Raw genomic sequence first — 27,666 nt, forward strand, 5'->3', positions numbered from 1 at the left:
CAGTTGTGCTTAGTATCCTTGCTGGCAATCCTATCTTCAACTCCAGTTTAGCTGGCAAGAATCCAAACCCAGGACCTGGACACATTCCAGTTGTCAGCTCCCTTTCCCTTGAGACTTTGACCTCCTTATCATTACCCTCTTGCCAAAGGCTGTATATAGTTAACATTTATTGATTTCTGTGTTGGGCACTTTGAAGTGTTGTGCTAGTATTATTTCATTTCACCTTCATAACTACTCTATTCAGGAGATATTATCTTCCTTTTAGATAAATGAAGAAAGAGACTCAGAAAGTTTAGGTAAAATGTGTGGATAGTAATGGCTGAGCCAGGACTCCCCCTAGCAATGCCTTCATGAGTTCTGCCTAATTCCACAGTTCCCTGTGGATCTGTGAAATTTCTTTGCCACTTCTTACAGAAGGATGGCAGGATTCCACATGCACAAATCCACTCTTTTTGCTTTCCAGGCATGGTTTAGGAATAAGATATACCAATGAAAGATATTGTTCCTGCCTTCATGGAACGTCTGCCCAAAGCAGCAGGAAAAGTCAACCACTGTTGTGGCAACTGAACTTGTAAAACCTATTTATTACAGTAGAAGAAAAGCATGGTGAACATTTATCACTGCATTTTGTATTCTTTGTAATGTTGCATTCTATTACAGAAATGAAGAGGATGTCTGATCTTTTTGTGTTGATCTAGAGGGTATTTAGAGTTTGCTGTTTGACAGCCAAAGTATGCCAAGTGATCAGAATTGTATGGAGGAACTCCATTCTCCAATAGATCACTCCTGGATTACAGAACAATTTTGAAAATTTCTGGGGCATTTGCTCACAATTCACTTAAGAATTTACTAGGAAATAATTCAAACTTTTAGTATTTTATGTAATGATAATGAGTACTATGGAAGAAATTGGCAGTGGCTGAAACTTCTGCAAAGCTTGATCTGGGGAAACTAGACTTGATAGAAATAGTCAATGAAAACAAAGTGAGAGTAAGTTCGATGTGTACACAATCTGAATGCTGAATCATTTTTTCACTTGGATATGTTTGTACTTACATATACAAAGACTCATTTCCATGAAAATTATATTTAAAAGTTGGAAGTTCCACGAACCTTCCCTTTCCACGATCGAGTGGGGGAGGTAGGCTGTGGGCATAGCAATTCACTACAGATTGAGGATCGAAAACAAACAAGTGTTCGTTAAGGCAAACGGAACAATTATTGCTTATATCCGCCCCCTCCCTTCATTTGCTAGCTTTGGGTAAGGAAGTTTTTTCCTTGTTATTCTGTAAGTTCAACATCACACTACTGGAACAACTTCCCTTTTTCCAAACCACTAATGATATATGGCGTTTGGGCCAGGGCCACTAAAAGACGAAGCCCAGCTGTTGGGAACCTTCTCCTTGTACGAGCTGGGCCAGGCGCTTAAGTTCCCGCCTCCGCGACGTGAAAGGGGAGCGAGGAGGAAGCGCGCCACAGGGCCTCGCTACTGTTCCGCCGCAGCCCAGCCCCCTCTGCTGCGTCGTCGCCCGGCAACACCTCCGCCCAACTGGCGCCCAGCACGTGACACAGGCGTCACGTGATGGCCTAGTCCGCGTCCTCCCGTAGAGAGGTGTAAACAGGTCGGTGGCTTCGGTGCTGCGGCCCTGCTCCTTCTGCGTCCCCGCACGCTCCAGGCGGCCCCTGGCCGCAAGCGCAGCGCCTGCCTGAGGTAACTCCGGCGGCGGGACCCACGCCGCAAGCAGCTACTGTCACCTCTGCACAGGAACTCCGCGGAGCCCGGGTCCGGGGGCGTGGCTGTTGGCTGTGAGGTGTGTGACAGGTGGACTGGGCGGGTGTGGCAGCGGTTCTGCGTCCCGGCCAGACTCCGGGCCCCCGGCGACTCCGGACCCCGGCACCGAGCTGGTGGAAAGGCAGAAGGGGCCTCGGTCTGTGGTCTTTTTGCCCGGGGGCACGAGGCTGTGTTGGGGACCCGAGGCTGTGTTGGGGACCCGGACGTGCCGGGAGCCGCTGGATCCATTTTGCGCTGAGGGCCCAGGTGGGAATCCCCATTGAATTCCAGCTCCTGAGGGGTCCTGAAACCTTGGGCAGGCCAGCCCTAGCTCTTGGCCTGAGTTTCCAGAATCTGTAAAGTGAAAGTAAAAAAGGTCCGTGGACTCGGACCTTCCACGTCTGACGTGTGTGATCTCGAGAGAAACCTTCCTGCATTGGAAGCTGTCAGAGAGAAATCATAGGTAGATTTTTTTCTTTTAATTGCTAAGTTTTTGTTTGTCTTTATATCTTTCATCTAATAGTATTTGGATTCTTGTTCATCCGGGTGGAGTAGAAAACTTAGAGAAAGTCATAATGGTTTATGTTACTGTTTTTTCAGGCTTTTTGGTTTTGTTTTTCTTTTTTAATGCAACGGACAGAACCTTCTTTATTTTTTTTTCTAAACTTTTTTTATTGTTATTCAATTACAGTTGTGTGCCTTTTCTCCCCATCCCTCCACCCCACCCCAGCGGAACCCACCTCCCTCCCCCACCTCCACGTGTCCTTTAAAGTAGTCCATGATTTGGTCCATGTGTCCTTTAAAGTAGTTCCTGTAATCCCCTCTCCCCACTATCCCCTCCCCACTCCCCTCTGGTGTTGTTAGATTGTTCTTAACTTCAATGTCTCTGGTTATATTTTGTTTCCTTTTTTTTCTATTTATCATGTTCCAGTTAAAGGTGAGATAATATGGTATTTGTCCCTCACCATCTGCCTTATTTCACTTAGCATAAGCAATGCTCTCCAGTTCCATACAAGCTGTTCCAAAGGAAAGTTTAGGAAATGTTTTGTGTTTTTGTTAATTTGATGCGATGTGGAAGACGAATCCTTGATGTTTGTGCAGTTTTATTTTTGCTTTCATTTTGTTGAACCGTCTGTCATGCAGTTAGACAATTAGTATATTTTTCATATATACTGAGAAAAGGCCCCAAAATTTCCGGTAAGGCTTTTCTCTTTCTATGTTTTCTTGCTCCGCAGTCCCAGGGAAGTACATGTATGCTTGTAATTGTGAGACCTCATGCCTCATTTCTGGTTTAGTTGCTCAGACAAATGGAAGTGGGAGACCTTGCAAGACTTAAACTGAATGGATTAATTAGGTCATTTTCACTGAAAAAAATGTGAAAAGTGGATGAGTATGTAAGCTAACATTATTAGAATCCTGGAATACTATGATTACCAAATTTTGAAACCCTAGAGCAAGAGAATGTTGCATTTTGAGAGGACTGGCTTTAGGAAGAAATGGAGTGAACAATAATTTAGAAGAAATTTACTCCAATAATTTAGAAGAGATGGAGTAAACAGAATATGAGGTGGTGTTGTGTAGGCAAAATTACCAGGAAGAATTATTTTTTTACATTAAGAGAAATGTGTAGTTCTTTTTTGTGTGTTTTTGAAATGTTATTTTTATTGTTTACACTAAACAATAAAATTTTTCCATTTTGCTCACCTGCACCCAGCCCTCACCCCTCCTTTTTCTCTGGCCATCACCAACACTGTTGCCTGTGTCTGCGGGTTATTCATATACGTACTTTGGCTAATCCCTTCTTCTTTCATCCAGTCCCGCGGCCCCTCAGCTGTCATTCTGTTCTTTGTATCTATGCCTCTGTTTTCATTTTGTTCATCAGTTTATTTTGTTCATTAGATTCCACATATAGGTAAGATCATATGGTATTTGTCCTTCACTGACTGGCTTATTTCACTTACCATAATTATTTCCATGTCCATCCGTACTGTTCTAAAAGGTAAGAATTCCCTTTTAATGGCTGTGTAGTATTCCATTGTGTAAACGTACCACCGCTTTTTTTTTTAATCCACTCTTCTAATGATGGGCACTAGAATTGGTAAGAGATTTACTGAAACTTGAAGTTTGATATTGAAAAAGGAAAACCATGACCTTTTTTTTAGCTTCTCCATTTTATGTGAGGTGAGCCAGAATTGTTGGTCAAGTGGACCATCAGTGGAACCCAAGGTGACCTCATGAAATGTTTTCTCTTTTCAAAGCAAATTCACTTCATTGATCTCTGGTTTAGGTTTAGACAAGTCCCTTCCCTTCCTAGGTTCTCCTACAAAGCATGGAAACTAGATGGATTTCTGCTCCACTTTTTGGCTTCAATTAGGGTTGCCAGGTAAAATATAGGACATACAGTTAAGTTGGAATTTAAGATAAACAGTGAATAAATTCTTAGTCTAAATATTGCATAGGGCATATTTTTACTAAGACAATTCATTGTTTATCTGAAATTCAAGTTTAACTGGGCTTATTGTTTTTACTAGCTAAATTTGTAGCTCTAACATTTTTTCACCATTAGCTCCAGAAAGAAATTATAAATGCATAAATGGGAGTGAATTGATTCAACCAGTCAAGACCCCCTATTTGTTAACGGTAGTAGTGTCTAGTTCTTGAGGAATAGCTCTGTTTCACTTGTGCTGCTCCTCCCCCAGCAGTTACTTTTCTACCATAATCACATGATGTTTAGATTTATATTTTTGGTGATGAACAATTTAAATATCTGGAAGCAAAAACAAATAAAATTTTGCCAGATATCTAAAAGTAACAAATTTCAGTCTTGAAATGGCATGTACTATATTTTTTCTATATAAGATATGTTATAACCCTACTTGTTCTAAAGTTACATAATTGACTTCACGGAATTTTCTCAAGCAGTGGACTGTTCTGATGGTAAATAATCTTTGAGGAACTTCTTATGCCTTTTTATTTGCCCCCTTATGAATATAGAAAATGATCAGTATAACCACTATACATACTTTATATTTTAGTGTTACATTTTTTCTTTGCTATGCAGTCTACACTCAGTTATTGAACACTTTGGTTCTTGACCAAGTTGTCCATGGAAAAAATGTCTCAGTTGTCTAACAAAACTTCAGGTCTCAACAACCTGACAACCCTTTCATGCTGACACCTGTATTAATCAGTCATGCATGTCTTAGGCAACAAACAAAAGGAGATTCGTTTGTCGAACAAATCACGTCTTGAACAGTTTTCTGAATGAATTAAGTCAAGAACTGAGGTTCTACTGTGTTTTGAAGAGTCTCAATGTTGAGATGATTTTTCAAGGAATATAAATTTTTATTTGTAATTTTTGTAGTTTTTTATTTTTTTTAACCAGGCCACATCCAGTTTCTTAACTCACTATGAAATGCCTGAATTTTCTAATTAATTAATTCATTCAATAGTCAACAAAAAACTGAGTGTATTCTATGACAGGCTGATGTGATCAGTGTTGTAATTCGCAGGTTATATAAGAGTTAAATTGTGCAATTCAAGGATAATGTGATGAGGACCTTGAAGTGGTAGAAATGCAATTGAAATTGAGAGGAGGATAGAACAGCAGAACTTTCTGGAGAGGGTGGTATTTAATGCAGGTTATGGTGGTAAAGGTGGAGTTAGGAAGATAGGTTTACAGAAAGGTGGGAAGAAGCAGGAAAGGGCAGAGAATCCAATCTTCAGTTCTACAAAGCATATGCTTGGTTGGATTAGAAATTCTCAATAATTTTGTTTACAGGTAGTTTTTAAAAAAGTTTTTAAGTATATTCTGTTAATTATACTATTACAGTTGTCCCGCTTTTTCTCCCCTTCATCCCCCTCTGCCCTGTACCTTCCTTCCTTCCAGTGTTCTCCCCTCCTTAGTTCATATCTCTGGGTTGTACATATAAGTTCTTTGGCTTCTCAATTTCCTATACTATTTTTAACCTCCCCCCTTCTATTTTGTACCTATCATTTATGCTTCTTATTCCCTGTACCTTTTCCCCCGTTCTCCCTCCTCACCTCCCCACTGATAACCCTCCATGTGATCTCTATTTCTGTGAATCTGTTCCTGTTCTAGTTGTTTTCTTAGTTCATTTTTGTTTTTATTTTTTTAGGTTCAGTTGTTGATCATTGTGAGTTTCTTGTCATTTTACTGTTCATAGTTTTGATGTTCTTTTTCTTAGATAAGTTCCTTCAACATTTCATGTAATAAGGGCTTGGTGATGATGAACTCCTTTAACTTGAACTTACCTGGGAAGCACTTTATCTGCCTTTCCATTCTAAATGATAGCTTTGCTAGATAGAGTAATCTTGGATGCAGGTCCTTGCCTTTCATGACTTTGAATACTTCTTCCAGCCTCTTTTTGCCTGTAAGGTTTCTCTTGAGAAATCAGCTGATAGTCTTATGGAACTCCTTTGTAGGTAACTCCTTTCCTCTTGCTGCTTTTAAGATTGTCTCCTTATCTTTAATCTTGGGCAATTTAATTATGATTTGTCTTGGTGTCTTCCACCTTGGGCCCAATTTCTTTGGGACTCCCTGGGCTTCCTGAACTCCTGGAAGTCTTATTTCCTTCACCAGATTGGGGACGTTTTCCTTCTTACTTTTTCACATATGTTTTCAATTTCTTGCTCTTCCTCTTTTCCTTCTGGTACCCCTATAATTTGGATATTGGAACATTTAAAGTTGTCCCGGAGGTTCCTAAGCCTCTCCTCATTTTTTGAATTCTTGTTTTTTCAGTCTGTTCTAGTGGGATGTTTATTTCTTCCTTCTGTTCCAAATCGTTGATTTGAGTCCCAGTTTTCTTCCGTTCACTGTTGGTTCCATTCACTTTATTTTACTTTGCATAGCCTTCAGTTCTTTGTCTATCTTGCTTCCGTACTCAATCATTTCTGTGAACATCCTGATTACCAGTGTTTTGAACTCTGCATCTGATAGGTTGGCTATCTCCTTGTCGCTTAATTCTTTATGGAGTTTTAGTCTTTTCTTTCATTTGGCAGCTGTTATGTTGTAAGGGGGAGATCCTTGGGTATTTGCCAGAGTGGGGCAACACAAGTTGCTGGGTTGTGATGCTTTATGTGGGGGAGGGGTCAGAGAGGGAACAGTGCGGCTTGCTTGGCTTCTGCCCCACTTTTAGTCACTTCCCTTTCCACCCACAAGCAAATTGGGCCCTTCTGGTGCAGATTCCCAGGTGGGTGGGTTTGTGTACTTTTAGGACCACATGAGCCCCTCCAACGGACTCTCCTGTGAGACGGGCAGTTTCTTCAACCTGCACAGGTATTTGTAGCCAGTGGTTTTGAAGCTTTCTTTTCCCACCCTGGAACCATGGGTTCTGCGCTCTGTCTTTCTCCCCAGTTCTTCCTCCTCATTTATCACATGCAAATGTGGGACTGCCTGGTTAACCAGCCTCTGCCTTGCTTGCCTGGTCTGCCAGCTGCCTCCTTGCTGGGCATCCTCTCTGCACAGCTTCCCATCTTTGCCCCTCCTACCAGTCTGGATGGATGTTTCTTCTTTAATTCCTTGATTGTCGGACCTCCATACAGTTCAATTTTCTGGTAGTTCTGTTTGTTTTTTGTTTCTAAATTGGTTGTTATCCTTCGTTTGGTTGTGCAAGAAAATGAAGTGTATCTACCTACTCTTCCATCTTGGCCAGAAGCCCCTGTGTACAGGTAGTTTTTGATTCACTGTGATGCTAAATTTTTAAGTGCGTAACTGTATTAGGAAGATCTTCAAACATCAGTGCAGCCTTTTGGAAAAATGTTTATGAAATGTGTTGCACATATAAAAATGTGTAATTTGCATATTTATAGCTCAAAAATAGATTGTTACTCATACTGTCGAAACCTCTGTGCCCGCTTTCTGATTAGACTCCATTTCCTTTTGTTCTGAGGTGGGTTTTTGTAGACAGCATATATGTGGGTCATGTTTTCTTATCCACTCAGTTGCCCTATGTCTTGTCATTGCAGCATTTAATCCATTTACATTTATGTTTACATTTAAGATTATTATTGATAGGTACTTATTTACTACCATTTTGTTGTTTCTACCTATGTTCCACTGTCCTCCGCTGCTGCTGCTGCTGCTGCTGCTGCTGCTTCTGCTTCTGCTTCTCCTCCTTCTTCTTCTTTGAGCCTTTGAACGTTTCTTGCAATACTGTTTTGGCAGTAATGAGCTTCTTTAGCTTTTTGGTGGGTGCGGGGGCAGTTCTGGGAAGCTCTTTATTTTGCTTTCAGTTTTAAATATAGCCTTGCTGGATAGAGTAGTCTTGGTTGCAGACTCTGACTTTTCATCACTTTGAATATTTCATGTCATTCCCTTCTGGACTGAAGTGTTTCTGTTGAGAAATCAGCTGACAATCTTATGGGAGCTACTTTGTAGGTAACTGTCTTTCTCTTGCTGCTGTTAAGATCCTCTGTGTTTAACCTTTGCTGTTTTAAGTATAATGTGTCTTGGTGTGGGCCTCTTTGGGTTCATCTTGTTTGGGACTCTCGGTGCTTCATAGACATGTGTATCCTCTTCCTTCAACAGGTTAGGGAAGTTTTCAGCCATTATTTCTTCCATCTTGGCCAGAAGCCCCTGTGTACAGGTAGTAGATCCCTTGCTCACTCCCTTCTTCTGAAGCCCGTATGATGCAGATGTTGTTACACTTGATGTTGTCCCAGAGGTCCCTTAGACTTTCCTAATTTTTTAAAATTCTTTTTTCTTTTTGTTGCTTGTCTTGGGTGTTTTTTTTCTTTTTGTCTAAATCACTGATTTGATCCTCTGCTTCATCTAACCTGGTGTTGATTTTTTCTAGTGCATTCTTCATTTCAGATATTCTTCATTTCTGACTGGTTATTTTTTATGGTTTTTATATCCCTTTTAATGCTTACTATTTCTTTAAGTTCTCACTGAGATCATTATTCCTGTAAAGTTCTTGAGCATCCTCATATCAACTATTTTGAACTCTACATCTGGTATCTTGGTTGCTTCCATATCATTTAATTCTTTTTCTTTTTGGTGGGAATATTTCTCTTTGTTTTTCATTTAGGGCATATTTGTTTGTCTCCCCATTTTGTGGCTGTGTCTTAGGTAGGTATGCTATGATTCCCAAACATGTTATGATGGTTTTATGGTAAGTGTCTTGTTGGGCTCGGTGGCACAATCTTTCAGTTTACTGGAGCTTGGTGATTCAGTAACGCATCTTGTGGCATATGTGTACCCACCTGTTATAACTGAGTCTTGAATGCTGTTGGCCCTTTTGTGGGTAGAGTTAACCCTTAAGTCTGGCTGACTATATAAGAGTTAACGTCAGTCACCATGTATAAGTTGCTGTGCAGGGGCTTCCCTTTAAAGTAGAGTTGTTCTCAGCAGGGTCTGGTGTCTGCCAGAATTTCCCTTTGGGTGTGATGCTTGTGTGGCTAGTTGAATCAGGTGTGTTCTGAAGCCCACAATTGGTTGTGTTAGTTCTGGGTCTACCTGGGTGGGGTTCAGGTACAGGTTGATTATAACCAGCCTTAGACTACCTGTCTGGAGCTACCATGCTATTCACTGTTTGTGGCTGCATCTACTGAGCCTTGGTGTGTATGTTAGGGGAAAATCTGTGTACAAGGGTTGGCTTCATCCAGCTAAGAGCTTGGGGCAGATCTATAAAAGGTTTTAGGCTTCCTGAGGTCTGCCTTCACATGTCAGCTACTCTGCCTCCCCCTGTTCTTGCCTGATCTTACTCCAGAGCATTCTGAAGAAAGACTGTGGAATGGGTCCCAGCCGGCCCAGACATACCTTTCCACATGTCACAAGCTCTGTAGGGTATGGCAACCAGGGTCAGGAGGATGGAGCTGGAGGGTCTCCTGCATGGGGGCCATGCAGTCAGACACTCAATGAGGAGAAAGTGGCCCCTACTCCTGAGACAAACCACTCAGTGTCCTCAGTATCTGCTAGAGTCTCCACCTCTAGCTCCCCCAGGAGGAGGTGCCACAGGTTCAGGTTGGGTGTGGCCAGCCATCCTCTTTTCTGGTACAAGCTCAGGAGGGTGGAGTCACTGGGGCTCAGGAGGACAGATCAAAAGAGTCTCTTATTGTGGGTGGTGCCTGCAGAGCCATGGGAAGGGGCCAAACACTTAGTTTTGATCTCAGACAGTAGCCTCCAAGGGAGAAACACTCCAAATATGAATGACCCAGCTCCAAACAGCACTCCATTCTTCCCCACCCCATGTTGCTGAGCTTAGCAAATAGGGCCACCAGGACGGGGGAGAGCAGATCCAAACGGTCTCCCTTTGGGGGTGGTGGCAGCGATCCTGTCAGAGTGGGGCAGGCACTTGTTCATTTTCCAGGGTAAAAGTGTCAGAAGGAGGCATGCACCAAAGGTCCTAGCTCTGAGCACCTGTCATATTCCTCCCACCCCCCTTGGGACTGAACTCAGCAAGGTGAGGCCCCCAGCTGCCAGAAATGTAGGTCAAATAAGTCTCTGGTTGGGGGAATACAATGGACTGAGCTCACAGGAGTGGTACAGCCGCACAACCCCAGCACCCACCTATCTGATTCCCAGACAAAAGCCTTCCCAGGAGACGTGCTCAGCAAGTCCCAGCTCTGCACAGCACTTTGTGCCCCATGCTGGACCGAATGCAGCAGGGCAGGCCACAGGTAGTGAAAGGGCAGACCAAGTGATTCAACAGGTTGGGGGTGGGGTGCTGGCTGTGCACTTGAGAATGGTCAGTCCCCTTTCTGAAGCTATATAATTCATTTACTTTCTCAGTCTCCACTAAGAGGTTCTTCAGAAAAAGAGTGCCCCAAAGGTCCCTGCTGGGTGCAGCCAGCACACGTCTTTGTAGGGCACCCCTTTGTCACCCGTAGTTGGAGGACCGGACAGTGCACTCCCCAGGCTGGTGCACCACCCTGGGAATGTGGCATCTGGGTCTCTAGCAGACTCCCTTCTCTCCCACGGGGATTGGATTCCCACTAATTTTCACCACCACATGCTATGCAGGCTCTTCTTCCTGTTCAGTTGCTCTGGGTTGGGGATCCCTGCATGGGGTTGGGGGAGGGAGTTTTGCAGCAGAGATTCCCTCCAGCTTCACAAGCCACCACATCGAGCCCTGTCCATGCCTCTGCCCTTCTTACCAGTCTCTGTGTGGCTTCTTACATAAATCCTTGGTTATAGTATGTCAGTTCAGCTAGCTTTCAGTTGATAATTCAGGATGATTGCTCTATAATTTAGCTATAAATCTAAATTTGGTGCTGGGAGCAGATGAGGGTAGCTTCTACATACTCTGCAACCATCTTGGAATTTGTACTTTATTATTCTTGTTTTGTTACATTTGTATGAATTAGGCAGATGTAATATTTTATTTGGTAGTTATTTTATTCGTGGCATATGATCAGTCTCATGTGGAAGAGCCTTTGGGAAATGATTGACAGCACGAAACTGCTTGGCTAAGGTTTCTCAAGAAGCTCTGTGCCATAAATGAACTCCTTCTGTGTTACTCCTAGAAGGATTAGGTTGCTTTTAGTTGAATTTCTTCAGGGTAGTTGATGTGGAATATGATACCAATACTTATAACCTGATTTTTAAGTTAAAATGACCTTTTATTTTATGTCGGGAGGCTACATGCTATAAACCTTTAGATTTATCTTGATTTCTTAAAAAATTAAATATATTCTCAGGAAGGGTAGCTTTTATATTAGATTCTATCAAAGCACTAAAATTTTGAGGAATTCCTGGGAGTCTTAAGTGATGTGGAAACTGGCCTGCAGTGTCCGTAGCGTTGTGGCTGAGACAAGACAAATTCACACGGACTACTGAGTCCTGTGGAGGCAAAGGATAGCATGGCCACTGTCTCAAGGGGAGAGCACCTCGGAGCCTCGGCCACTGTCTCAAGAGAGGAATGCCCTGACCCTTGCCTTGATAGGCTTTATTGCTTCCCCTTTATATTTGCAAATATCCTTCTTTTTTGATGGAATTAGCAACATCCCCTCCTTTGTTTTCTGTAAAAGGTAACCATCTAAAGTGAACCTGTGCATAGTAAATGAGGACTATCCCCAATGTAATGTCCCCAGAAAATGTGGTTGAACTGGTTACACTCATCCTTGGAAGGTTTAGCATAGATTTTAGGAAGTTACTTTAAAGATATGCAGTAAATGTTTGCTGCCTCAATTCAGGGTGAGGGAGTTTTAGCAAAAAGCAAGTCTCAAAGTGGCCTAGGTACAGTTCAGGCCTGATTCCTCACAGGAGAACCTATCTGTGGGTGTGGGTCCTGTGTGCCGGACCTCGCTTTCCACTGGCCTTTCTGAGTGGGAGCTGGGCCCATGCCACACAGAATGGTCTCTTATACTTGTTTGTTAATTCAGTGGTGATAATGTTAGGAATGCTCGAGTACTTACCCAGGTGGCATAGTAATTAAGGATATGGGCTTTGGAGCTAGCTTCAGTGCTTAGTATGTGACTGTAGGCTGGGGTATCTGCATCTATACAGTGGGGATATTAACAGTTACATTAGCTACTGCATAGGGTGGCTGTGATCATGCGAGGTTTTTTTTAACTTGTTGAAACTGAAAATATTTTTCTCTTTTATCATAAAACTTAAAATTGTGTCAATTCTGTTACTAGCACAGCATTTTATACAACTTGGTATAGTTCTGAGGGTATTAGACTTCAGAGTTAGGAAATGTGAGTTGCACTCCTGACTTTATGAGTAACTGCTTAACCTCTGGCAGGCAGCCTTGCATCATCTCTCTCTGCCTAGTTTGACTCATTTATAAAAGTGGGTTTGGGTTTGAATCAGTTGATCTCTAAGATTCCTTCTAGTTCTTCCATTCTGTTTATTTGTCTCCCACTGAATCATAACTGAGCTAATTATAACACAGTTCATGAGGAGAGCACATTTTACACTCTGGAGAGGAAATGGTTTGGGGTGGGGAGAGTAAGATAATTTTACAGAAACATTAAGGGCTGATACTTTGAGAATAAATAGTTTTTTTTTTTTACCTGATTCTAAAGGGTGAAATGAACAACAGTAGATGGAAGGGAGGCACTCTTGATTTAGCTTATGGACACATTTCTAAAACTTACTCCTGTCCAACATAGAAATGGGTCACTTTAAGCGCTGTATGCTTCCTAACACTGAAAGGACGAAGTTTAAAGTCATATTGGCAAATGATCATTGGAGTCAGATCCAGCTTATTTAAGCCTGAGCTAGAGATGATGTTGCATGACGTTTCTGATCTTCTGGCCTCCAATGGGTAGAAATCATGACATGATAAGTGTTAAAGTAATCAAGAAAAAAAACATATTGTGGTGTGGCACACTAATGATTCACATACTACTTTTTTTAAAAAAAGAATTATTTTATTTTTACACAGAAGGGAAGAGAGGGAGAAAGAGAGGGTAAGAAACATCAATATGTGGTTGCCTCTTGTGCGCCCCCAACTGGGGACCTGGCCTGCAACCCAGGCATGTGCCCTGACTGGGAATTGAACTGGCGACCCTTTGGTTTGCAGGCCAGCTCTCAGTCCACTGAGCCACACCAGCCAGGGCCATTATACTACTTTTTTTTTTTGTCTGCAATTTTTTTTTGGTTGACATACAGACTAAGTATTATTCTGAATTTTAAAAATGTTGCTCTTAACTCCAGATTTTGATTATTCATCTGGGAAAAGCAACACTATTACTCTTTTTTGTTTTGAGTGATATTTGATTGCTTGCCACTTTCCATTAAGCAAAGCTGGAAACTGTGAGTTTGAGTTCTTAGGTCCTGTTGAGTGAGATATGCAGCTAAATTTGTCATCCACTATGTGGGTGCTTTGCCAACATCTCTGGAGATGTTTACCAGTCTGGGCAATTTTGATAGTATTATCTTCTTATAGTTTCTGCTGCGAAGCAGTTTTTGAAGAAATATGATAGGTGGGGTGCAAACTTTTGGAGGAAAAGGCATTTTTATTTTTATGAAATTATGCTCTTTTTCCTAAGTCCTGACATAGAATTTTGGCCACCAAAGGAACAGTTTTGTTACCCTTTTTAGCATCTGGTTGAAGAGAGGTGTGTATGTCTGTGTGTGTGTGTATTTCCTAAACTACCTCAGGTCTTCTTTACATAATGGGTGTCCTATTCCTGATGTAGGGATTAGACTCCAGTGTATTAGTGGATAAATCAGTTTATGACAGGCTTGTCAACCTTAGCACTGTTGATATTTGGTGCTAGATAATTCTTTGTTGTGGGGCTGTCCTGTGCATTGTAGTATGTTTAGGAGCACCCCTGCCTCTTCCTACTAGTACCAGTAGCAACCCCACAGTTATGCCAACCAAAAAGATAGCTTCAAGACATTGTCAAAAGTACCCTGAGCAATAAAATCACTTAATTTGAGGACCACTGACTCATGGATGCCTCTCAGCCAGTTCTCTGCCACAGTTAGGGCCATCCTGCTCTTGTCTGGTTTCTGCATGTTGCCAGTCTTGCTCACAGCCTCCTCCCCCTGATTGTGCTCTGCTCAGCTAATTAGGTGGACAGTTGCCAAGTGGAAGGTGGAATCAGTGGGGAACAGGGCAGAGATAGAGTTAGGTGTGGGCTTGGGTAGTGGCTGAGCACTGTAACACCCAGATGGGTGTGTTTTTTGGTGGCAGCTAATGATTAGACTTAAAGACAGATGTTCTTTGACATGAAAGTGAGCTGACAGTTACACTAGTAGTCCTAGCACACAGCAGGTATGTGGCATCTTTATGTTGTCTGAAGCCTGCCTGGGAGTTTGTGGTTTTGAAAGAAAACTCCAGGGATCTTTTCTCATTGTTTTTATTTGAAAGACTACGAAAAAGAGAAACTGCTTCTTGATGAACTTCAATGTTCAATTTTGATTTCATTTTTGAGGTTGCTTTAGCAGCTATATAGTCAATAATTTTTTTCACATGGATAAAATGAGGTGGGAGAATTGTAAACATAAAGCAACAAATATTTAGTGAGTGCAATCAGGGATGATACTGTGCTGTAAGAAATGCTTAGAGTGCTCGGAGAGTGAGGCAGGTAACTGCTCATGACTCACTGTGTAAGGAATGGTAACTGTCATGGTAGGGGCAAGTGGTGAGGGATGGGCAAGAAGATAGATAAACTCGACTTGGAACAGATGTTCACAGTACTTGTTTATATTCATTTTCAAACAATCAGTATTTGTCATTAGTACTTTTATTCTGGGCTTTAAAGTTTTTTTTCTTTTACCTAGTCTAGGTCATTCTGAATGCCTGTTTATTTTATAAACTTTATTGTCTTAACATTTATTGCATAATAATTCCCATCTTAATAACTTACTGACTGAATAATTGCATTTTATGATTATATGCTAACTTACTTTACTGTTTCTCGATTGTTTTTATTGGTATAGAGTGTATTTAAAAAATTTTGCTATTGTAAATATCTTTTAATGGCTATCTTTGGGTAAACATTTTAAACCACAGTTCAGATAATTTCTTTAGAGTAATGTCATGAACTAGAATTACTGAGTGAGATGGTATGTATATTTTTAAATTAAATTTATTGGGGTGATATTAGTTAATGAAGTGATACAGGTTTCAAGTATATAATTCTATAATACATAATCTGCTTTTGCATTGTATGTTTACCACCCACAGGCAAAACTCCTTCTGTCATCATATATTTGACCACCTTTACCATTTATTTTTAAGTCTCTTGATTCATGTTATTAAATTGCTTTACTGAAATCAGAATTAACACTTCTACTACAGATTGTTGACTGACCCTTTTGGCGTCCTTGCTAAAGTTGAGTGCTATTAAAAAAGAAAATAGGTGATTTAACAGGTGGAAAACATCTTTTTGTCTTTCTTTGCTTGTTTAAATTATTGATGCATTTGATATTTTATTGTTTTTCTTTTTCCTTTACAGGTCCATTAGTTTCTTTTGTAAATTGGTTGTGAATGTCTTTTTACCGTTAATCATTGGAGTGTTACTGCTTTTTTTCTCATTCTTTTATACACTTTATATGCATGTACTATTTTTATTTTTACTTTATTTTTATTATTTTTAGTTACAGTTTGCATTCAATATTATTTTATACTAGTTCAGAAGTACAGGATAGTGGTTAGACAATCATATACTTTACAAAGTGTTCTCCCTGATATTTCTAGTACCCACCTGGCACCATACATAGTTATTACAGTATTATTGCCTTTATATCCTATGCTGTACTTAACATCCTCATGACTGTTTTATTACTACCAATTTGTACTTCTTAATCCATTCACCTTTTTAATCCAGTCCCCAAACACCCCTCTCCCCTGGCAGCTGTCAGTATATTCTCTGACTTATGAGTTTGTTTCAATTTTGTTCATTTATTTTGATCTGTACATTTCACATATAAGCGAAATTGTAAGATATTCATCTTTCTATATCTGACTTATTTTACTTAGCATAATACCCACTAGGTCTGTTCACACAGCAGTAAGTGGTAAGATTTAATTCTATGTTTTATGGCCAAGTAATACTCCATTTTATATATGTACTACAACTTTTTTTTTTAATTGTTGTTCGAGTACAGTTGTCTCCATTTACACTCCACCACGCCACCCTGCCCTACCCATCCCTGCCTCCCACCCTCAAACCTACAATCTGGCTTTGTCCATGTGTCCTTTATACATGTTCCTTGATGGCCCTTTCCCTATTTTCCCTCATTATTCCTCTCCACCCGCACCTGTGGTTACTGTCAGTTTATTCTTTATTTCAATGTCTCTGGTTATATTTTGCTTGCTTGTTTGTTTTGTTGATTAGGTTCCACTTATAGATGAGATCATACGGTATTTGTCTTCCACCGCTTGGCTTACTTTGCTTAGCATCATGCCCTCCCGATCCATCCGAGCTGTTGGGAAGGGTAGGAGCTCCTTCTTTCTCTCTGCTGCGTACTATTTCATTGTGTAAATGTACCAAGTTTTTGATCCACTCATTTACTGGTGGCCACTTACGTTGCCTCTAGCACTTGGCTATTGCAAATTGTGTTGCTATGACCACTGGGGTACATAGGTTCTTTTGAATTGGTGTTTCAGGATTCTTAGTGTTAGACAGTTCCATTTTTAGTTTTCTGAGAAAATTCCATACTGTTTTCCACAGTGGCTGCTCCAGTCTGCATTCCCACCAACAGTGTACTAGGGTTACTTTTTCTCTCCAATCTCTCCAATACTCCTTGTTTGTTGATTTGTTTATGTTGGCCACTCTGAACAGTGTGAAGTGGTATCTCATGGTAGTTTTAATTTGCATCTCTCTAATAGCTAGTGATGTTGAGTGTCTTTTCATATGTTTCTGGGCCCTCGGTATGTCCTCCTTGGAGAAGTGTCTGATCAGGTCCTTTGCTTATTTTTTAATTGGGTTGTTTGTCTTCCTGGAGTGGAGTTATATGAGTACTTTATAAATTTTTGAGGTCAAACCCTTGTCTGAGTTATCATTTGCAAATATATTTTCCCATACAGTTGGTTCCCTATTCATTTTGCTTATATTTTCTTCAGTCATGCAGAAGCTTTTTAATTTGATGAGGTCCCATTTCTTTGTTCTTTCCCTTAGGTCCCTTGCTCCAGGGGATATATTGATGAAAATACTGCTGTGTGAGATATCTGAGATTTTCCTATGTTCTCCTCTATGACTTTTATGGTGTCACAACTTATATTTAAGTCTTTTATCCACCTTGAATTTATTTGGGTGTATGGTGTAAGTTGGTGATCGAGTTTCATTTTTTTTGCATGTAGCTGTTCAGATCTCCCAATACCATTTGTTGAAGAGGCTACTTTTACTCCATTTTATGCTCCTGTCCTCTTGCTCAAATATTAATTGACCATGGGGACTTGACTATATCTCTGGGCTGTCTATTGTGTTCCATTGATCTATATGTCCTTTCTTATGCCAATATCATACTGTTTTGATTACATTGGTGTTATAATATAGTTTGATATCAGGTATTGTGATCCCTCCTACCTTTTTCTTCTTTCTCAGAATTGCTGTGGGTCTTCAGGGTCATTTATGGTTCTATATAAAATTTTGAAAAGTTCTCTATCTGTGAAATATGTCATTGGTATTTTGATAGAGGTTGTTTGAATCTGTAAATTGCTTTGGGTAGTATGGACATTTTGATGGTATTAATTCTTCCAATCCATGAACATGGTATATGCTTCTATTTATTTGTGTCTTCCTTAATTTTTCTCTTTAGAATTGTATGATTTTCTGAGCACAGTTCTTTTACCTCCTTGGTAAGGTTTATTCCTAGGTACTTTATTTTTCTTATTGCTATATCAAATGGGATTTTTTTCTGATTTCTGAATCTGATATTTTGTTGTGGGTGTATAAAAATGATCTTGAATGCTGGTATTTTGCCAAAATTCACTTATTAGGTCAAGTAGTTTTTTGGTGGAGTCTATGGGGTTTTCTAAGTACAGTATCAAATCATCTGCAACAGTCACAATTTTACTTCCTCCTTTCCAATTTTGATGGCTTTTATTTCTTTTTCTTGTCTGAGTGCTGTGGCTGGGACTTCCAATATTATGTTGAATAGAAGTGGTGAAAGCTGACATTCTTGTCTTGTTCCTGATCTTAGTGGGAAGGGTATTAGTATTTGCCCATTGAGTATTATGTTGGCTGTAGGTATTTCATATATGGCCTTTATTGTGTTGAGGAATGCTCCCTCTACTCCCACTTTGCTGAGTGTTTTTTTTTTTATCATAAATGGGTGCTGTACTTTATCAAATGGTTTCCCTGCACCTACTGATAGGATCATGTGATTTTTGTCTTTGCTTTTGTTTATGTGATGTATTACGTTTATTGATTTGTGAATATTGTACCATCCTTGCGTCCCTGGGATGAATCCCACTTGATTGTGATGTGTGATCTTTTTAATGTATTGTTGGATGCGGTTTGCCAATATTTTGTTGAGGATTTTAGCGTCTATGTTCATCAGCGATATTGGCCTGAGGTTTTCTTTTTTTGTTGTGTCTGTATCTGGTTTTGGAATTAGAATGATGCTGGCCTCATAAAAAGGGTTTGTAAGTCTTCTGTCTTCTTGGATTTTTTGGAATAGTCTGAGGAGGATAGGGATTAGCTCTTCCCTAAATGTTTTAAAAAATTCTCCTGTGAAACTATGTGGTCCAGTGCTTTTTGATTACTGCTTTGATTTTATCTACGGTTATTGGTCTGTTCAGGCTCTCTGCTGCTGCATCATTCATTTTTGGGAGATTATATTGTTCTCAAAATTGGCCCATTTCACCTTGGTTTTCAAATATCTTGGCATATAGTTGCTCATAGTGAGTTTTTACACTTTGTATTTCTGTGGTATCAGTTGTAATCTCTCCTCTTTTACTTCTGATTTTGTATATTTGGGTCCTTTCTCTTTTTTTCTTGACGAGTCTGCTTAAAAGATGGTTGATTTTGTTTATCTTTCCAAAGTACCACTCTTGGATTTATTGATCCTTTGCATTGTTCTTTTAGTCTCTATGTCATTTAATTGTGTTTTGATCTTGGTTATTTCCTTCCTTCACCTCCATCTGGGCTTTGTTTGTTGTTGTTCTAGTTCTTGCAGATGTAGGGGTAAGTACTTTATTGGAAATATTTCTGTGTCCTTTAGGTAGGCCTATATCGCTGTGAACTTCCCTCTCGGGACTGTGTTTGAGCTGTCCCATAGTTTTGGTCTCTGTGTGCTCATTTTCATTTGTTTCCAGAAACTTTTTGATTTCTTCCTTGATCTCATTATTAACCCATTGGTTGTTTAATAGCATGCTGTTAAAATAGCATGCTATTTTGTCTAATATGAGTATTGCTACCCTGGCTTTTTTTCCCTCCACATTTGCTTGGAATATTTGTTTCCTAACCTTCATTTTCAGTCTGGGTAGGTCTTTTCTTCTGAGGTGGGTCCCTTGTAGGCAGCATATGTGTGGGTCATGTTTTTCATCCATTCAGCTATTCTTTGTCTTTTGATTGGGACATTTAATACATTTACATTTAAGGTTATTATTGATAGGTACTTATTCACTGCCATCTTTTCTTACCTGTGTTCCTCTCTCTCTTACGGTTTTTCTCCCTGTTCTTAAAGTAGACCCTTTAGAAACTCCTGCAGAGCTGGTTTGGAGGAGGTATATTCTTTGGGGCTTGTTTTGTCCAGGAAGCTTCTTATTTGGCTTTCCATTTTAATTGAGAGACTTGCTGGATAAAGTAGTCTTGGTTGCAGGCCTCTGGTTTTCAGTACTTGGAATATTTCTTGCCATTCCCTTCTGGCTTGGAGTGTTTCCATTGAAAAGTCAGCTGCTAGTCTTTTGGGGGCTCCCTTGTACGTTACTTCCTGTTTCTCCATTGCTGCCTTTAAGATTCTCTCTTTGCCTTGGAATTTTGCCATTTTAATTATGACGTGTCTTGCAGTGGGCCTCTTTGGGTTCCTCTTGATTGGGACTCTCTGTGTTTCCTGGGCTTGTGTGACTTTTAATCTCACCATATTAGGGAAGTTTTCCATCATTACTTTTTCAAACAGGTTTTCTATCCCTCTTCTTCTCCTTTTGGTATCTGTATTATATGGATATTATTATGTTTCATGTCCTGCATTTCCCTTAACCAATCTTTGTTCTCTCTGATCCTTTTTTTCTATTTTTGCTCTTTCTGAGTGTTTTTTTCTACCTTGTCCTCCAGCTTGCTGATCCGATCCTCTGCTTCATCTAGCCTGCTTTTGATTCCTTCTACCGTATTCTTGAGTTGAGAAACTGTATTCTTGATTTCCTCTTGTCCCTTCTTGTTAGTTTCTATTTCCTTTTTCATGCTGATACAGTTTGCACTGAGTTCATTATAGTTTCCCTGTAGTTTTGGTAATTCTCTGTGAGCTCATTGGGCTTCCTGGTAACCATTGCTTTGAACTCAACATCTGTTAGTTGACTTTCCTCTATTTCATTTAGCATGCTTTCTGAGGCTTCCTCCTTTCCTTTCATTTGGGGTGCGTTTCTTTGTGTTCGCATTGTTTTTGAGACTCTTCTTGTTGGCCTTTGCTTCTTAAGATGATCAGTTCTGACTCCTTGGGTTTGTGGTGTGAACTTCTGTGGTAGAAGATCTGTGAGATTCAGTGGTGCAGTCTCCTTCATCTACTGAGCTCACTGGTCTTGGACTGCCATTTATGCTGGCTCTGTATGTCTTTGGGTTTTGATTGTTGTTGGGCCTTTCTTTGGTGTGACCTTCCCACCAGTTGGCTAACTGAGGGTCCCTCTGTCCACCACCTCTTTTATTCTGTTGTGTAGGTGTGCAGGTGAGGGCAGGTTGTGTTGAAGCTGGTTCTTCGTGTGTACAAGGTTTTGAGGCTTCTCTCTTGCTCTTGTTCAGTTGTTTGCTCTGCGTAATTTCTCCACCATTGAGTTAAATTTCCAGATAAGTCCTGGGTTGAGCTAGTGTGGCTCTCACTCCCTCTTCACCTTCTTCTATTATCTGTTGGTGGTTCCTTTGTTGGTGAGTTCTTTCTTCCAGCAGGTATCCTGGTGTTCACAGCTTCCACATGCTCTTTTTTTGTGATCAGTTGGAGGGGGAAGGTAAAATGGTTTAAGATAGCAGGAGTGTATTTTATGGTATGTAAAATACCAACCTGTAGAGGAGAGATAGGGGATCCTTTCGATGTGTATAGTGTTAACTGTGATAATTCACCCACCTAGCCACTTTTTAGGAAGGGTGGAAAGAAGATAAGACTCTTGTTGTGTGGGGGAAGGATTGCAAGTTGGATCTAGAAAGCAGTGAGCTTGTGGGTGGTCAGATTATGAGGTAAAGTGAGAGTAAAGGATAAAAAACATGTGTAGTGTGTGAGAGAATAGAGTTAACCATAACAGTAATAGAGTTCAGGAAACGGTGAAGTGAGCTAAGATCCAGGAGGGGTGCTGTGTAGTATTTACAATTGTATGGAACAGCAATTATTTACAATAGTAATGGAGCAACCATGATATGGCAGAATCTATGTGATCTGAATAATAAGAAAAGGAAGTATAGGACCTAGATTAGTGTTCTAATGGAACACAAGTGAGGTGGAAGACAGAAAATTAAAAATACACTATGAAAGAACAAGGGAAACCACTTAAACAATGCAATTTAACAAACCAAGTGATGAAGAAGACTAAACAGAAAGAAGAGATATACAAAAATACTAATAAAATAAGATGCAGGAATAATGAAAAAATAATACAAATATACAATAACTTGTAAGTTTTTAGGAAAGTGAAATTTGTACTACAACTTTTTTATCCACTTGTCTAGTGATTGCCACCTTTGGTTCCATATCTTGGTTATAGTAAATAATGCTGCAATGAACATAGTGGTATGTATATTCTTTTGAATTAGTGTTTTGGGTTTCTTTGGAAGTATACCCAGAAGTGGAATCATGATGTCATATGACAGTATCATTTTTAATTTTTTGAGACTTCTCCATACTGCTTTCCATAATGGCTGCAAATGTCTGCATTTCTACCAACAGAGCACAAGGATTTCCTTTTTCCTACATCCTTACCAACACTTGATGTTTGTTCATGTATTGATGATAGCTACTCTGACAGGTGTGATGTGATATCTCACTATGATAGGTGACGTTGACCATCTTTTCATATGTGTACTAGCCATCTGTATGTCTACTTTGGAGATAGGTCTACATAGGTCCTCTGCCCACCTTTTAATTGGCTTGTTTGTTTTTTGGTGTTGAGTTGTATGAGTGCTTTATAAATTTTGGATATTAAGCCATTATTGGATGTATCATTTGTGAATATCTTCTTCCATTCAGTAGGTTGCTTTTTTGATTTGTTGATGGTTTCTTTTGCCGTGCAAAAACTTTTTAGTTTTATGTAGTACCATTTCTTTTTCTTCTTTTTCCCTTGCCCTAGGAGATATATCAGAAAAAAATATTGCTAAAGAGAAATGTCCAAAATTCTATTCCTTGTATTTTCTTCTAGGAGTTTTATGGTTATGAGTCTTACATTTAGTTTTAAATCCATTTTGCATTTATTCTATTTTTTTTTTAATTTTTAAATCTAGTTTTATAAATCTTCCTGCCTCATTCTTAGCTGGGCAAATGCTCTTCTTTTTTTTAATTTTTTTGATATATTCATTGATTATGCTATTACACTTGTCCCATTTCCTCCCCTTCACTCAACTCCATCCTGCCCCCCCCATAGTTCATGTCCATGGGTCATACTTATAAGTTCTTTGGCTTCTACATTTCCTACACTATTCTTACCCTCCCCCTGTCTATTTTCCACCTATCATTATGCTATTTATTCTCTGTATCTTTACCCCCCTCTCCCCCTCCCAATCCCCTATTGATAACCCTCCATGTGATCTCCATTTCTATGGTTCTGTTCCTGTTCTAGTTGTTTGCTTAGTTTTCTTTTATTTTGGTTTTAGGTGTGGTTGTTAATAACTGTGAGTTTGCTGTCATTTTTACTGTTCATATTTTTTATCTTCTTTTTCTTAGGTAAGTCCCTTTAACATTTCATATAATAATGGTTTGGTGATGATGAACTCCTTCAACTTGACCTTATCTGAGAAGCACTTTATCTTCCCTTCCATTCTAAATGATAGCTTTGCTGGATACAGTAATCTTGGATGTAGGTCCTTACCTTTCGTGACTTGGAGTACTTCTTGCCAGTCCCTTCTTGCCTGTAAGGTCTCTTTGGAGAAATCAGCTGACAGTCTTATGGGAACCCCTTTGTAGGTAACTGTCTCTTTTTCTCTTGCTGCTTCTGAGATTCTCAGCTTCTGCTTAACCTTGGGTAATGTAATTATGATGTGCCTTGGTGTGTTCCTCCTTGGGTCCAGCTTCTATGGGACTCTCCGAGCTTCCTGGACTTCCTGGAAGTCTATTTCCTTTGCCAGACTGGGGAAGTTCTCCTTCCTTATTTGTTCAAATAAGTTTTCAATTTTTTGTTCTTCCTCTTCTCCTTCTGGCACCCCTATAATTCGGATGTTGGAACGTTTCAAGATGTCCTGGAGGTTCCTAAGCCTCTCCTCATTTTTCCGCATTCTTGTTTCTTCATTCTTTTCTGGTTGGATGTTTCTTTCTTCCTTCTGGTCCACACCGTTGATTTGAGTCCCAGTTTCCTTTCCATCACTATTGGTTCCCTGTACATTTTCCTTTGTTTCTCTTAGCATAGGCTTCATTTTTTCATCTAGTTTTTGAACAAATTCAACCAATTCTGTGAGCGTCTTAATAACCAGTGTTTTGAACTGTGCATCAAATAGGTTGGCTATCTCTTCCTCGCTTAGTTGTATTTTTTCTGGAGGTTTGAAGTGTTCTGTCATTTGGGCCTTTTTTTTTTTTTTTTTTTTTTTGTCTGGGTGCATCTGTTACTTAAAGGGGCGGAGCTTTAGGTGTTCCCCGGGGTGGGGTAACGCTAGTTGCTGGGCTGTGACTCTGTACATGGGGGAGGGGCCAAGAGGGAGCAATGGCGCCCACTCCACTCTCTGACAGATTTTAGTCACTCCCTCCTCTACCCACAATCAAATTGGGCCCCTCTGGTGCTGGTTCCTGAGTGGGTGGGCTTGTGCACACTCTAGGCCCCCGTGGTTCTCTCCAATGATCTGTCCTGTGAGGCTGGGAGTCTCTCCTGCTGCCGCCCCAACCCCCACGGGAATTTTCAGTCAGAGGTTTGAGGCTTTATTTCCCCATGCTGGAGCCCTGGGTTACTCGGTCTGCTTTGCTCCTAGCCGTTCATCCTGGTTTATCCGCACGCGAATGTGGGGCCGTTGGGTGCTACCCGCCGCTCTGCCTGCCCCGTTCTCCGCCACTCTGAGTCAGGCCCTCTTAGTTTCTCTGTGCGCGAATGTGGGGCTGCAGGGTCTGCTAGTGGTCAGACTGCCTGCCCTGTTTGTGCCACACTCCACCAGTCTCGGTCCCGCCACAGCCACGCAAGTCCTCTCCGCCCCGGTGCCCATGTCCGCCCCTCCTACCGGTCTGGATGTATGTTTCTTTTTTATCTACTTGGTGTCGGACTTCCTTGCTGTTTGATTTTCTGTCAGTTCTGGTTGTGCGAGGAGGCGCAGTGTGTCTACCTACAATGCCATCTTGGTTCTCTGGGCAAATGCCGCATTTATTTATTTTTTTTAATTTTTATTGTTATTCAATTACAGTTGTATGCCTTTTCTCCCCTTCCCTCCCCCCCAACGCAGCTGAACCCACCTCCCTCCCCCACCCCCACCATCCCCCCCGATTTTGCCCATGTGTCCTTCATAATAGTTCCTGCAATCCCCTCTTCCCACTGTCCCCACCCCACTGCCCCCTGGCCACTGCTAGACTGTTCCCAACCTCAATGTCTCTGGTTGTATTTTGTTTGCTTTTTTCTTCTATTGATTATGTTCCAGTTAAGAGTGAGATCATATGGTATTTGTCGCTCACCGCCTGGCTTATTTCACTTAGCATAATGCTCTCCAGTTCCATCCATGCTGTAGGAAAAGGTATAAGCTCCTTCAATCTCTCTGCTGCGTAGAATTCCATTGTGTAAATGTACCATAGTTTTTGGATCCACTCGTTTGCTGATGGGCACTTAGGTTGCTTCTAGTACTTGGCTATTGTAAATTGTGCTGCTATGAACATTGCGGTGCACAGGTTCTTTTGGATTGGTGTTTCAGGGTTCTTAGGGTATAATCCCAGCAGAGGAATTGCTGGGTCAAAGGGCAGTTCCATATTTAGTTTTCTGAGGAAATTCCATACTCTTCCACAGTGGCCTCACCAGTCTGCATTCCCACCAGCAGTGCACTAGGGTCCCCTTTTCTCCGCATCCTTTCCAACATTTGTTTGTGGATTTGTTTATGTTGGCCACTCTGACTGGTGTGAGATGCTACCTCATTGTGGTTTTAATTTGCATCTCTCTGATGGCTAGTGATGCTGAGCATCTTTTCATATGTCTCTGGGCCCTCTGTATGTCTTCCTTAGAGAAGTGTCTGTTCAAGTCCTTTGCCTATTTTTCAATTGGGTTGTTTGTCTTCCTGGAGTGGAGTCGTGTGAGTTCTTTATATATTTTGGAGATCAGGCCCTTGTCTGAGGTGTCATTGGCAAATATGTTTTCCCATACTGTTGGTTCTCTTTGTAATTTGGTGCTGTTTTCTTTAGCCATGCAGAAGCTTTTTATTTTGATGAGGTCCCATTTGTTTATTCTTTACTTTATGTCCCTTCCTTTAGGGGACATGTCTGTGAGGATGTTGCTGCGTGGAATGTCTGAGATTTTCCTGCCAATGTTTTTTCGAGGACTTTTATGGTGTTACAACTTATATTTAAGTCTTTTATCCATCTTGAGTTTATTTTTGTGTATGCCGTAAGTTGGTGATCGAGTTTCATTTTTTTGCACGTAGCTGTCCAGATCTCCCAACACCATCTGTTGAAGAGGCTGTTTTTGCTCCATTTTATGCTCCTGCCTCCTTTGTCAAATATTAATTGACCGTAAAGACTTCAGTTTATTCCTGGGCTCTCTGTTCTGTTTCATTGGTGTATGTGCCTGTTTTTATGCCCGTACCAGGCTGTTTTGATGACAGTGGCCTTGTAATACAGTTTGATATCAGGTATTGTGATCCCTTCTGCTTTGTTCTTCTTTCTCAAAATTGCTGCAGCTATTCGGGGTCCTTTATGGTTCCATATAAATTTCTGAAGTGTTTGTTCTATATCTGTGAAATATGTCATGGGTACTCTAATAGGGATTGCATTGAATCTATAAATTGCTTTGGGTAGTATGGCCATTTTCATGATGTTAATTCCTCCAATCCATGAGCATGGTACATGCTTCCATTTGTTTGTGTCTTCCTTAATCTCTTTCTTCAGTGTTGTGTAGTTTTCTGATTACAGGACTTTTACCTCCTTGGTTAGGTTTATTCCTAGGTACTTTATTTTTCTTGTTGCTATATCAAATGGGTTTTTTTTCCTGATTTCTGTTTCTGCAGTTTTGTTGCTGGTGTACAGGAATGCCTTTGATTTCTGAGTATTGACTTTGTATGTGGCTGTTTTGCCAAATTCATTTATTAGGTCGAGTAGTTTTTTGGTGGAGTCTATAGGATTTTCCATGTACACTATCATGTCATCTGCAAACAGTGACAGTTTCATTTCCTCCTTTCCAGTTTGGATGCCTTTTATTGCTTTTTCTTGTCTGATTGCTGTGGGTAGGACTTCCAATACTATGTTTTGGAAGTGGTGAGAGAGGGCATCCTTGTCTTGTTCCTGATCTTAGTGGGAAAGCTCTAAGTTTGTGTCCATTGAGTGTGATGTTGGCTGTAGGTCTCTCATATATGGCCCTTATTATGTTGAGGAATGCTCCCTCTATTCCCACTTTGCTGAGTGTTTTTATCAGAAATGGGTGCTGTATCTTACCAAATGCTTTTTCCCCATCTATTGATATGATCATGTGATTTTTGTCTTTGCTGTTGTTGATGTGATGTATTATGTTTATTGATTTGCGAATATTATACCATGTATGCATGCCTGGGATGAATCCCACTTGGTCATGGTGTATGATATTTTTAATGTATTGCTGGATGGGTTTTGCCAATATTTTGTTGAGAATTTTATCATCTATGTTCATCAGAAATATTGGCCTGAAGTTTTCTTTCCTCATTGTGTCTTTATCTGGTTTTGGCATTAGGATGATGCTGCCTTCATAAAAAGAGTTTGGGAATCTTCCATCAGGTTGGATTTTTTTTGAATAGTCTGTGAAGGATAGGGGTTATGTCTTCTTTAAAGCTTTGTAGAATTCTCCTGTGAAACCATCTGGTCCAGGGCTTTTGTGTGTTTGGGGTTTTTTGATGACTGCTTCAATTTCCTCTGCTGTTATTGGTCTGTTCAGGTTTTCTGCTTCTTCTTCCTTCAGTTTTGGAAGATTATATTTTTCTAGAAATGTGTCCATTTCACCTAGGTTTTCAAATTTCTTGGCATACAGTTCTTT

At 40.5% G+C, this 27,666-nt stretch overlaps 1 protein-coding gene across 6 annotated transcripts in view; it reads left to right on the forward strand.

Annotated features, from left to right (window-relative positions):
• Positions 1 to 1,576: 1,576 nt before the first annotated feature.
• MARCHF8 (membrane associated ring-CH-type finger 8) overlaps positions 1,577 to 27,666 on the forward strand; it is a 162,771-nt gene continuing 136,681 nt past the window's right edge. For 2 of the 6 annotated variants that reach the window (XM_024561203.3, XM_024561205.3), the window contains exon 1: positions 1,577 to 1,811. The gene's annotated coding sequence lies outside the window, so the exon portion shown is untranslated. The other 4 variants (XM_045196042.2, XM_045196041.2, XM_024561204.4 and 1 more) reach the window with 4 other exon arrangements.

Source organism: Desmodus rotundus, chromosome 4 (genome assembly GCF_022682495.2).
Source record: "Desmodus rotundus isolate HL8 chromosome 4, HLdesRot8A.1, whole genome shotgun sequence".
Classification (NCBI taxonomy): Eukaryota; Metazoa; Chordata; class Mammalia; order Chiroptera; family Phyllostomidae; genus Desmodus; species Desmodus rotundus.